This window comes from Poecilia mexicana, unplaced genomic scaffold (assembly GCF_051168715.1).
Source record: "Poecilia mexicana isolate PSO_F unplaced genomic scaffold, ASM5116871v1 scaffold_16, whole genome shotgun sequence".
Lineage (NCBI taxonomy): Eukaryota > Metazoa > Chordata > Actinopteri > Cyprinodontiformes > Poeciliidae > Poecilia > Poecilia mexicana.
In genome coordinates, this window is record NW_028263385.1 from 31,483,357 (window position 1) to 31,494,439 (window position 11,083).

Here is an 11,083-nt window from a genome sequence, read left to right on the forward strand (position 1 = left end):
CAAATGTAACACAATCATGGATCCACAGTGACCAAAATCATAGATATACATGGTAACAATAGTACTTCAACATTGATACATAATCTTGATGACAATTATGAAGAAGTGTCCATGACGCACATATAATCAGAGTGATTGTGTGATTTAAATGCTAATCATAATGATCAAAGTATTGGTCGCTTAATGCTTGTGCTCATCCACGCTCTCTTACATTATCATTCATACTCACATTCTTGTTCATACTGTCTCACACATTCATTCTCATTCACACGTGTTCCTAGTGTGTTAACTATGTGTGGGCCACCCGTGTTGTATTGTATATAAAGTGTATAAACTATGTGTAATGAGTATGTGTAATGGTGTATGCAAACAGTGTCTTTTCCATGAGTCCGTTTATTCCAACCCAAGTTTGACTTCATTTCCCTTGAACCTTTTAGATCTTTCAACATTCCATAAGCCATTTTAATTCAGGCATCAATTATCCTTGAGCTCAGCAGTCCTTCGAATCGGTCATAGGTTCACTGGTCCGGGCGGCCTTGTGCTTAGTCCGTCTGATGTTTACCGTCCTTGGTCATCCATCTGTATACAGTCCCTACAATCCATTTCCTCATGATAGGGATCACACAACACACAAGCAGAAAAATAACAATTAGTATTACTACCAGTGTTATTCCTATTTTAACTACAAAGGCTCCCCATTCACCTAAAATTTCCTCCAGACTTTTCCATGACCAAGTGTTCTTTCCTGCATTTTCTTTGAATTCCGATTTCAGTTTCTTCAACTTAGTCATTACTGCTCTAAATGTACCTTTTGGTGAGGTATTCATAGGGATATAAGTACAGCATTCATTAGCAAACATATGACAAACTCCTCCCATATTGGCTAAGATCCAATCTAACGCTTGTCTGTTTTGTTTTGCCATTCTACTGGTTTCATGGAGTTGTTCTCCTAGGGCCATAAATCCTTCAACTGTAAAGTTGATCATTCTCTGTTGATTGTAATAAACATAGTTAATCCATTCAACATTTTTGTTAATTGTGATCCAAGGTAAGATAGATTCAAAACCTGCGCGAAGTTCATGTTGCGCTTTGAATTCATCTGGAATTCCTCTTGGTTGACCTATAAGATTTAAATATACTCCTTCATTCAACCCATAATCCCCCAGGCTTCTACGAAGCCTTGTTTTATTGTTGTGCATTCCTACCAAGTCTTTAACTCCTTCATACACTAGGGTTACTGGTAATTAAATTTTATGAATTAGTTAGAAATTCGGTATCTGTTAAACTTGCTGTCCATTTCCATTGTAAGTGCACGTATCTAGTTTTGCAAATCAATTTTATGGAAACATTTAAATTGACACTTGCTGGAAAGAACACTGGTATGTACTTGTCTGGATTTCTATAAGTTGTGTGATACTTATCTTTGTCATTGGAGATGGATCTTGTGTTGTGAACAGTCATCGTTGAGTCACCGTTTGTCCCCCCTGGAGGCTGTCTGAGAGTCCATTCTCTGTCACCGCGGTTTGTCGTGGTTGGTTTGGTCCATAGTGTCGGCTGCAGATTGTGTAAGTTCGTCTCTGCCGTCACTGCTGCTTGGTTCACCACTTCTGTCAATATCCACAGTTGGACAGTTATCAGTATCAGTCTCATCGCTGTGAGGCTTCTGCTCATTTTCTTTGTGAAACTCAAGTCTCAGTTTGTCTTTATTTTGAACTTTAGTGCAATGAGTCAAATGATGCCAAGTGGTACTTCCTTCTACTTGGACAGCCGTTGGGGTTGCTCTCTTGACTTCATAAGGTCCTTCCCATCGGGCCTCATGCCATCTCCGTCTGTACACCTTGATGTACACCAAATCTCCAGGTTTCACCGGTGGTTCCCACACCGTCGACTCTGGACTTCTGGATTTTTCCTGCAAATAGATAGCTCTATGGATAGCAGTTAGTTGTTCAACATAGTCTTTCAACTCAGTTTGCAATTGCTCAAGGGGAGGTCCCTTGAAAGGTAACCTCCATTGCGGCACAGGCATAGGTCTGCCAGTCAGCATTTCATGCGGTGTTAAATGCGTGCTGCTGTGCATTTGCATGCGATAGCTCATTAATGCTAGTGGCAAAGCATCTACCCAGTTTAGTTTAGTTGATGCACAAATTTTCCGAAGCTTTGCTTTCAACGTGGCGTTGATGCGTTCCACCATTCCCTGGCTCTGAGGGTGGTAGACTGCGCCAAAACGTTGTTTGATCTGTAGCTTTTGCAAAATGCCTTTAACAACTTTTTGTACAAAAGCCGAACCATTGTCTGAACTGATTTCAGATGGAATTCCAAATCTTGGAATTACTTCTCTTGTCAAAAATTTGATAACTGTGTCTGCTCCTAAGGTTTTTGATGGTACTGCTTCAACCCATCGACTGAAACGATCAATTATCACCAACATGTACCTTTTACCTTGAACTGGTTTGAGCATGTCTACATAATCTATCACCAGGTGTTTGAAAGGTCCGTCTGGAACTGGAATGTGTCCAATACCTGGTTTTATGCCTTTCCGAGCATTGTTTTCGGCACATATTTCACACTGGCTTAGAATTTCATCCACCATGTCTTGCATGTATGGAGACCAGAAACCTTGTTCTTTCAATTTTTCCATGACTTTTCCTCGGGCACAGTGGTCTAAGCCATGGGCTTCTGAGACCAATAATGTTAATAATGCTACTGGTGCTATTAGTAGGCCTTGGTGTGACCTCCATAAGCCATTTTCACTCATCGTAGCACCTCTTCGTGCCCAAAGATCACGTTCACTGTTACTTGCTTGTTGTTGCATCAAAATGACATCTTCCGGTGTTACAGCTGGTTCTAAAGCTATCACAGGTGCCAAGATAGCCATTTGGCTCCTGGACGCCATTTTTGCCAATTCATCTGCCATGTTGTTACCTCTCACAACGATGTCATTGCCTTTGCGATGTGCTTGACACTTGATCACTGCCAGCTTCGAAGGAAGCATCATGGCAGCAATTAATTCTTTTAGTTGTGCTTCGTGCTGCACTGGGGTTCCGTCTGCCCTTTTGAAACCTCTTTGTTTCCAAATTGCGGCAAATAAAAAACATACACCGTGGGCATAGGCTGAATCAGTGAACACATTTGCGACTTTTGACCTAGCCATTTTACAGGCTTCAGTTAATGCTTTAAGTTCCGCAAGTTGTGCAGAACATGGTTGGTCACATCTTTCAGCTTTGATGGTTACAAAATGTTCACCTATTTGTTGTACCACTGCAAAACCTGCGTGGTTTCCTAGGTGGTCTCTGAAACATGACCCATCAACAAAGTATGTGACTTCTGCGTCAGGCAATGGAGTGGATTCCAAATCAGGTCTGAGTCTTGTGTATTTCATTGTTTCTGCTACACACTCATGTGGTTCTCCGTCACAATCCAAAGGAATCACATTTGCTGGATTGTTGGTGATACATCTTTGAATAGTTATGTCAGGATATATCAGAAGTAGCATATACTGCAAACTTCTTGCTTGTGTTACGACAAACTTTCCTAGATTTATTAACTCTGCGATTTTGTGGTGAGTTAATATTGTAACTGGATAACCCATTGTTATGGTTGAAGCTTTTTCATAAGCATGGTAGACTGCTGCTAGCCCCTGATAACATGGTGGCCAGCCTTGTGCTACATTGTCCAACTTTGTGCTGTAATAAGCAATTGGTTGTTTTCTTCGACCTGTACATGTTTCTTGCATCAAAACTGCTGTGACATACATGTCTTTTTTGTTCGCAACATATAGGTAGAATGGTTTGTCATAGTTTGGAACTGCTAGTGCAGGTGCACTCTGCATTTCACATTTTAGAGATTCAAATGCTACTTTTGCTTCTAAAGTCCAATTTATCAGATTCTTTTGGTTTTGATGACCTGGTTCTTTCATGAGTTCTCTGAGTGGTGCTGTTTTTTCTGCATAACTTTCTATCCAATCAGCATTGAAACCTGTCATACCGAGAAATGTCATCATTTCTCCAACTGTTCGTGGACATGGAGCTTTGCTGACACCCTCTAGTTGAGAAGGTGATATGCCAATGCTCCCTTCTGAGAGTTGTCTACCCAGGTATTCTACCTGTGTCTGACAATACCGTAATTTGTCTTTGGAGGCTTTGTACCCTCCTTCAGCCAGTCTTTCAAGGACTTTTATCGAATCCTGATGGCAATCATCCAATGTAGGTGACGCAATTAGAATGTCGTCAACAAATTGTAGCAATGTGCTATTTATTTCCAATCCTTCTAAGTCCTGTCTGAGTGCTTGATTGAACAAATGAGGGCTGTGTTTGAAACCTTGAGGTAATCGAGTGTAGCTGTACTTCTTACCTCTGTAAGTAAATGCGAACAAGTATCGAGATTGTTCCGCTAAGGGAATGGTGAAAAATGCTGAACAAAGATCAATCACCGTGAAAAATTTTGCTTCAGCAGGGATTGCGGTTAAAAGTGTGTGTGGGTTAGGCATTTCTGCCGATGATCTGTCTTCTACTACATCGTTTATTGTGCGAAGGTCATGTACCAGGCGATACTTTGACTTATCTGCTTTCAGAACTGGAAAAATTGGCGTATTGCATGGACTTTCAATTTCCACCAACACTCCTGCTGTTAACAATCCTTCAATGGTTTTGCTGATTCCTTCTTCTGCTTCTGGTTTTAATGGATATTGAGGACGAAATGGAAGTTTAGCATTTGGTTTCAGTTCAACTTTAAATGGGTTAGCTGATTTCACTAATCCTACATCTGTTTCATGTTTTGACCATACTGATTCAGGAACTAGCTTTAACATGTCCTGCATTAATGGGTTTTCAACTGACTCATCTTTTTCTTCTGTTTGTTTTGTGTCATTAATCGGTACTGTTACCACCTGTGGTTTTGCTGTCATAGTAGTTTCACTTATTATTTTAATCATTCTTGCATCTTCTGATTGGAAAATTAATGGGCTTTCTGTCTGTTCCCATTGAATCTGTGTTGCGATTTTCATCATTGGTCCAAGATCTTTGGCATGAAAGTTTTTATTTACAAACAAAGTTATGTGGGGTACAGATTCTGCAACATTGTACCATTGTGAAATGAAATCATTAATTTCTACATTTAGCGCTGCTCCTTGTTTCCCAACAATGATATATTGGGACTCAAGGTTCACCGCTTCACCTTGTGTTTCTTTGTCCCATTGTTCTTCAAATTCTGTACTTTTTGAAATGTCATAGTACATTGTGCAATGATAGTCTAGAAATGGTTTCTTAGCTTCTGGAATTTGAATTTGAATGTACTGTCCCCATTTGGAAATTACCTCTTTAATGGAGTTATTAATGTCTCCAAGCCAATAAACTTTGGCTTCATGTTGTTGCATGAACATTTGAAGATCCACACCTTCTTTTTCAACATACACACCTTGAGGAGAACACCAGATTTTTATTTTTAATTTGCATAGAGCGTCTCTTCCCAACAGGTTTATTGGGGTTTGATCAGATACCAAAATTGGTATTTTTATTTCATTGTCATCTGTTGTAAGTCGAACAGGAGCTGTCATTTGGATTAATTGTCTTGTTCCCGAGAACCCTATTGTTGATACAAATTTATCAGACATGGGGAGATGCGTTGCATAGTTTGGACTTACACAAGTGTAAGCTGCTCCTGTATCGACCAACATTGGAGTTTCTCTGTTTTCAATTTGAATTTTCAATATTGGTTCATCGTCAGCACCTGTAGTTAGAATTGGGTACTGACTCTCTCCCCTAGGGTCCTCTGGGCATCCCTAGTATCCAAAATTTGGTGGATTGTATTGAGCTGGTGAATTTTGTTGAACTGGTGGATCGTATGGGACTCCTTGAGGATCGTATGGAGTTCCCTGTTGATTATATGGAACTGCTTGGTGATTGTATGGGGCTGTCGGTGGACCTGGTCTGGCTCTGCCACGCGGCCGTCTTTGGAATGAGTTGTCACCATTTCGGCACTGGTCAGCACGATGTCCAAAACAACCACATGTCCAGCATGCTCCGGGTGTTCTGGGCGGACCGCCTCGTCCCCTGTTAGGCCATGAAGGGCTTCTTTGCTGCCTTCCTCGAGGCACAAATGGACGTGAGTTCCATGGTTGTGAATAAATATTCACCACTGGTTGAGAAGGCTGAGTCATTTGCGAAGTTGGAGTATACATCTGTGGCGCTGAATTCACAGAATTAGGAAGGTTGGCTACATTTGGGGCGGGATGCTGGTCCCCCCTTACCACTGCAGCTTGGGTCTTAGTCTTGTTTTTTCCTTGAAGTTCTCCAAGCTGTAATTGAGCCAATTTCCTTTGGATGTTTTTGTCTTGGTCAGTGCGTTTTTGTTCATCTTTTCGGTATTTTTCTATTGTGTGTACCACATGATCACGAAATTCTTTGTGTGGCATAGACATCAGAGCCACCACCTCTTCAAGTTTGGTGCGCACTGGCTCAGGCATTACATCCACCAATGACTTTCGAAACACACCTGCAATCATTGGGTACTCGTCAACATCAAACTCCATTATTTCGTTCCACCTTCTCAACTGCCTGGCGACGTAGGATGCTGGATTCTCCGAGTCACCAATTGGTTCCGCTTTCATGTTCTTAGGGTCCACTTTGTTTGGAAATTCTGCCCTCAAGGCTGCCCAGATCATTGTCCGGCATGCATTTAGTTCAATCCCGTCTGCTCTTTCTTGTAGCATCCAGGGATGATCCTTCAAAATGTTCTGCATGGTGGGAATTCCAACAACTTTTGCTAGAATGGCTTTGATGTCTCCAAGTGCCAACATTTTGCCAACTGTCTCTTCTTCAAGTGCTCTTATCCATCTTCCTGCACCATTATGAATGTCCGGCAACCGCGAGACTAACCCTACCAGATCCATCGAGGCAAATGGCAAATATTGAGCAATATCTCCTTTTAATATGATTGGTAATTGTTTTGAGGGGTCATAACGATCAGGTTTGCGTATGTCAGGTCTGGATCTCAAATCGTATTCTTTTTGGTTTGGGGCTTTTTGTTCTTTGACCGGAGTGCTTGTACTTGGACCAGCCATTGCTCCGTCTTCACCATTATCACATCTTGACTCTGTTTCAGCTAATCGTACAAGGCCTTCATCAATTTCTTCCTCTATTTCCTGTATCTGTGTTTGGTTTGCTTTACGTTCTATATTAAAGACTTCTGGGCCTAACTTTAACCAATAAGCATCTCCGCTTCTGCGTCTTTTCAGATGACCCGCGTAGCCATCAAAAAATTTATTATTATTACTTCCAGCGTAGCAGTCAAGAATTTTAATATTTCCAACTGTCCGTGTTGTGGAACATCCGGCACCAGAGGTTTGACTTCTGGGTTGGATTGGCGGTAATGATGTGTCATATCTGCCAGCTGGCTTATAGCCATCTGCATTTGCATATGACGTTGGTAGTTCCATGCTTTTTGAGTGCTTATTATTTGTGCTACTGTCTGTAGCACTTGTGCTCGTCTGTGGTGCACCTCTGGGTGGAGCTGGTGTTTGAACCACTGTTGATCGTGGTGTGTGCCCTGTAGAGGGTCTGTCTAATTGAGTTTCCATCTCATTGTTTTTACCTTGTTTAATGTCCCTAATTTGATCATCATTCCTGTATCCAAAATCACCTGTGATATTCAGAACTCCTGTCAGGGCTGGATACAACCCAGCAGGGTTCATTTGATCATCGTCTGGTTTTTCATAATTATTTTTTAGCTCAATTACCTGCTGCTTTAAGTTTTTCCGGTATTTTTCACCTTCTTCCTTGAATAGTTGTAAAATGTTTAATTCTAGTTCTCTTTTGGCTTGTCTTTTCTTTCCTTTGTTTTTTGCTTTGTAGTCTGCAATCCGAGTTTCCATCTGTTCACAAAGAGATAAGTCAAAGCTCCCATTTTCTGGCCATGGGCATGGAAGTCCTTGCGTTCTCTTTTGCCACTTCTTAGAAATTTTTGGAATTTGAGAAGCATATTCTGGGTTTTTTGAACCAATAATGACAATAGGTATGTTGCTCATCTTGCTTATTTAGCAGTTGTCTGTTAGAATTCTGTCTTTTGCAGTTTTGTTGTCCTTTAACTTTTTAATTTTTCCAATTTAGTAAAAAATAAGTTGATTTTTAGTTAGTTATTCTTATAATATTTTTTCCTTGTAGTATTATTGCTTATAGTTGCTATATATTGTTACATGTGTTAAGTATTCTTCAATAAGTGTAACTGTTAACCAAGTTTTTTACAGTTATTCAACTCTATTTACAGTAAAATATACATTTGAAAAATGTTTAACATAGTTCAGTGTCACAGAAACAATGATTATTTGGATAAAAGTCTGTATTATGTGAGTCAACGCAAGGTTTTAGGCTTGGACCTGTTCACCGTTGTAAGCAGAGGAGAGAAAAAAGGAAAAACTAAACTTCAGTCTGCTTCAGTCCGAAATGAGCAAAGGTGGGGGCCAACTTTGCGTAATAGGAAGTGGGCTGTCTTAAATACTATGGACTACAAATGGGTGTTAACAAAGAATGGTCTCAGTTCACGACAGATCCGGGACCAAATGACGTGTTGTGGAGAGAGAGAGAGTAAAAGAGAGAGAGAGAGAGGATAGGATAGGGGCAGGGCAAGAGAGAAAAAGTGAGAGAGGAAAGAGAGTGAGGAGGGAGGAAGGGAGGTCAAGGGATAGGGAGGGAAGGGGTGGGAGGGAAGGTTCGTGTGTGTGTTTCTGGGGATTCAGCCAAGAAACTCTTTTCTTTCTCCCAACTTTTCTGAAATATAGCAGCGAGATATGGATATTTCCTATCTATATTGCACAGCATAAAATTAGACGTTACAACAGCGTTAACAATTGCAGTCAAAATGAAGACCAAATTTCAACTTTAATACAGAGCACGGCGGCTTCTAATGCTCAACATTACTTTGAAAGCAGTCAGTCATTCAATAAGCCAAAAACATGCACATTTCAGATTTTTACAATATATACAGGCATGCCAATCAAATACTTACACAATAGACAACATACATTCCCAATTATTCAGCATTCATCTCAGCAACAATCATTCCATTTGCATTTCTACTCCTTATTCTTTCCTTACTCCTTCTCCTCCCCGGGGATTCTAGTGAGTGTAATTATATTTATTATAAATATATAAAATTTAGTTGGCTGTTGATTTAATTAGCCACTGTCCAATTTTAATGTGTGCACACAATTAATTATATTAGGACTTCAGTTATTTTAGCCAAGGCTGACAGAAACACTTAAACTCCTCACCAAAAACTCAAAGAAATGAAAGAACAATTACTGCAGTTTAACTCACAAAGTAATCTGTAAAACTCTATTTTCTTCACTTGAACTTCTTTATTCACTTTTTACTCATTTTCAACTCTATTTCAGGCCACACATCATCTCATGGAGGACTTTGGTTTCTCCCACCAGACGAGCTTTTTGCTCTCTTCGTGGATGGGATATGTCGTGGTCACTCCTCGGAGAAAAACACGTTCCCTCCGCTAAGGAAACTCCGCTGTCTCTCTCATGGAGACATTCGGTGGTCTCACAGAGAAAAGAAGAACTGTCCTCTCCTGGCCTCTTCTTATTCTTATTCTTTGTTTTTATAGCGCTTTTCACAGAGATCCCAATCTCTCTTCGTGGCTCAGCTGGTTTAATGTTAAAGTTAAGCTTCTTGGCCTCCTGCCAAATTTAACAAATCGTGATATATTATTTATTAGTCAGCTCAATGAAAGTGCCTGCTCAGAAGAACTACACCAGATTGGCTGATATATGGTAACTTATAATGGAAGAAATTCCTTGTTACCGTCACCAAAACGGGTGAGACCAGACTGAAAAAGTGCTTATTTTCCGAGCTGCATGTTTCCAGAATGTACGAGATACCTATGAGTCTCAGATTTTTGGCAGCTCGTTCTTTGCGCAAAGAAATTACTCGCCTATGGTAAGCAGAAAGAACTTAATCACTCTTTTTAGCACTTCAGACCGCCAGCAGACAGGAAACCGTTCTGTTTTTAACAAGTAAAAGAGATAAAAGCTTACCTCTTTCCTGTGATTGGGCCCAGACGGCTCCCGTCCGCAGTCAGGCTGAAGCGAGTCACCTTCCTTCTCCTGGTTGTTCAATTGTTCATTCAAACGTCGGGTGTCACCACTTTTATTGAGGATTAGAAAGGTGGCTATACTCTTAAATATCTAAGTAAAAGAAATAACGCACAGAGACTAGTTCTTGCTGCTAGGCCATAAACGAGCTGGAGATTTATTACACTTCCACGGCTTCCTCTTTACAGTTTCTTCAGTTCAATACAAAATCTTCATCATCATCGTCTTGTCACAAAAAATCTCCTCGAAGTCTTAATTTCGACCTGTTTTATACTTTTCCATCTTCATCAGTGTGTGTTGGAAAGTTTCAACCAATGGCGTGCAACTGTTGTTTTGCAGAAAGATTCTGGCACGCTTTATACTGAGTGTGTATTGGACGACCTTTAAAATATTTTGGACCTCACGAACTCAACATCTGCTCCATTTCAGAATTGCTGAATAGAACAATTTATCTCAAATTGTTGATTTTATCTTGCACAAACAGACATCCTTTCCAGTAAATTCTGGCTCCATTTGCGCTTTGCACGCAAATGGAAGGAAAGAATTTGGTCAGGTTGACCTGGTGCGAAGCCAAAGTCTTCGCCGAGGCGCCAGTGTCATTTTTCCGCCAAACAACTCCTTAGATAGTATTTCCGCTCTTACAAAGGCAGGGGCGCAACTACATATTATTCAGGTGGATGCGAAAACATAAATCAGCCGCCCCCCCCCTCCCCCCAAGGAAGGTACGTGTAAGAGTGAAGGAGCGTAGAAAACATATGGTCGCTCTATCCGTATGAGCGACCATATGTTTACCCCCCCTCCCCTCCCCCGGAGACGAAGACACGTGAAAGGTAAAACTCGCTACATTTACATTTACATGTGCGCGAGGTGAAGGAGCGTCAGGGCGCGGTGAAGTGTATGCGAAGGCATCATCGGGGTGCCGCCCCCTCCAGACGGGGTTTTGACGCCCCCTCTGGTGCAGCGCCCCTATGCGTTGCATGCGCTGCATAC

General features: G+C 41.1%; 1 long non-coding RNA gene across 1 annotated transcript; it reads right to left on the bottom strand.

The window, feature by feature from the left end:
* Positions 1 to 230: 230 nt before the first annotated feature.
* LOC148155199 (uncharacterized) lies at positions 231 to 10,731 on the bottom strand. The gene is made up of 2 exons (XR_015765745.1): positions 10,037 to 10,731; positions 231 to 1,909 (listed from the first exon to the last, which is right to left on the bottom strand). It is a non-coding gene; the product is annotated as an uncharacterized LOC148155199 (long non-coding RNA).
* Positions 10,732 to 11,083: the final 352 nt, after the last annotated feature.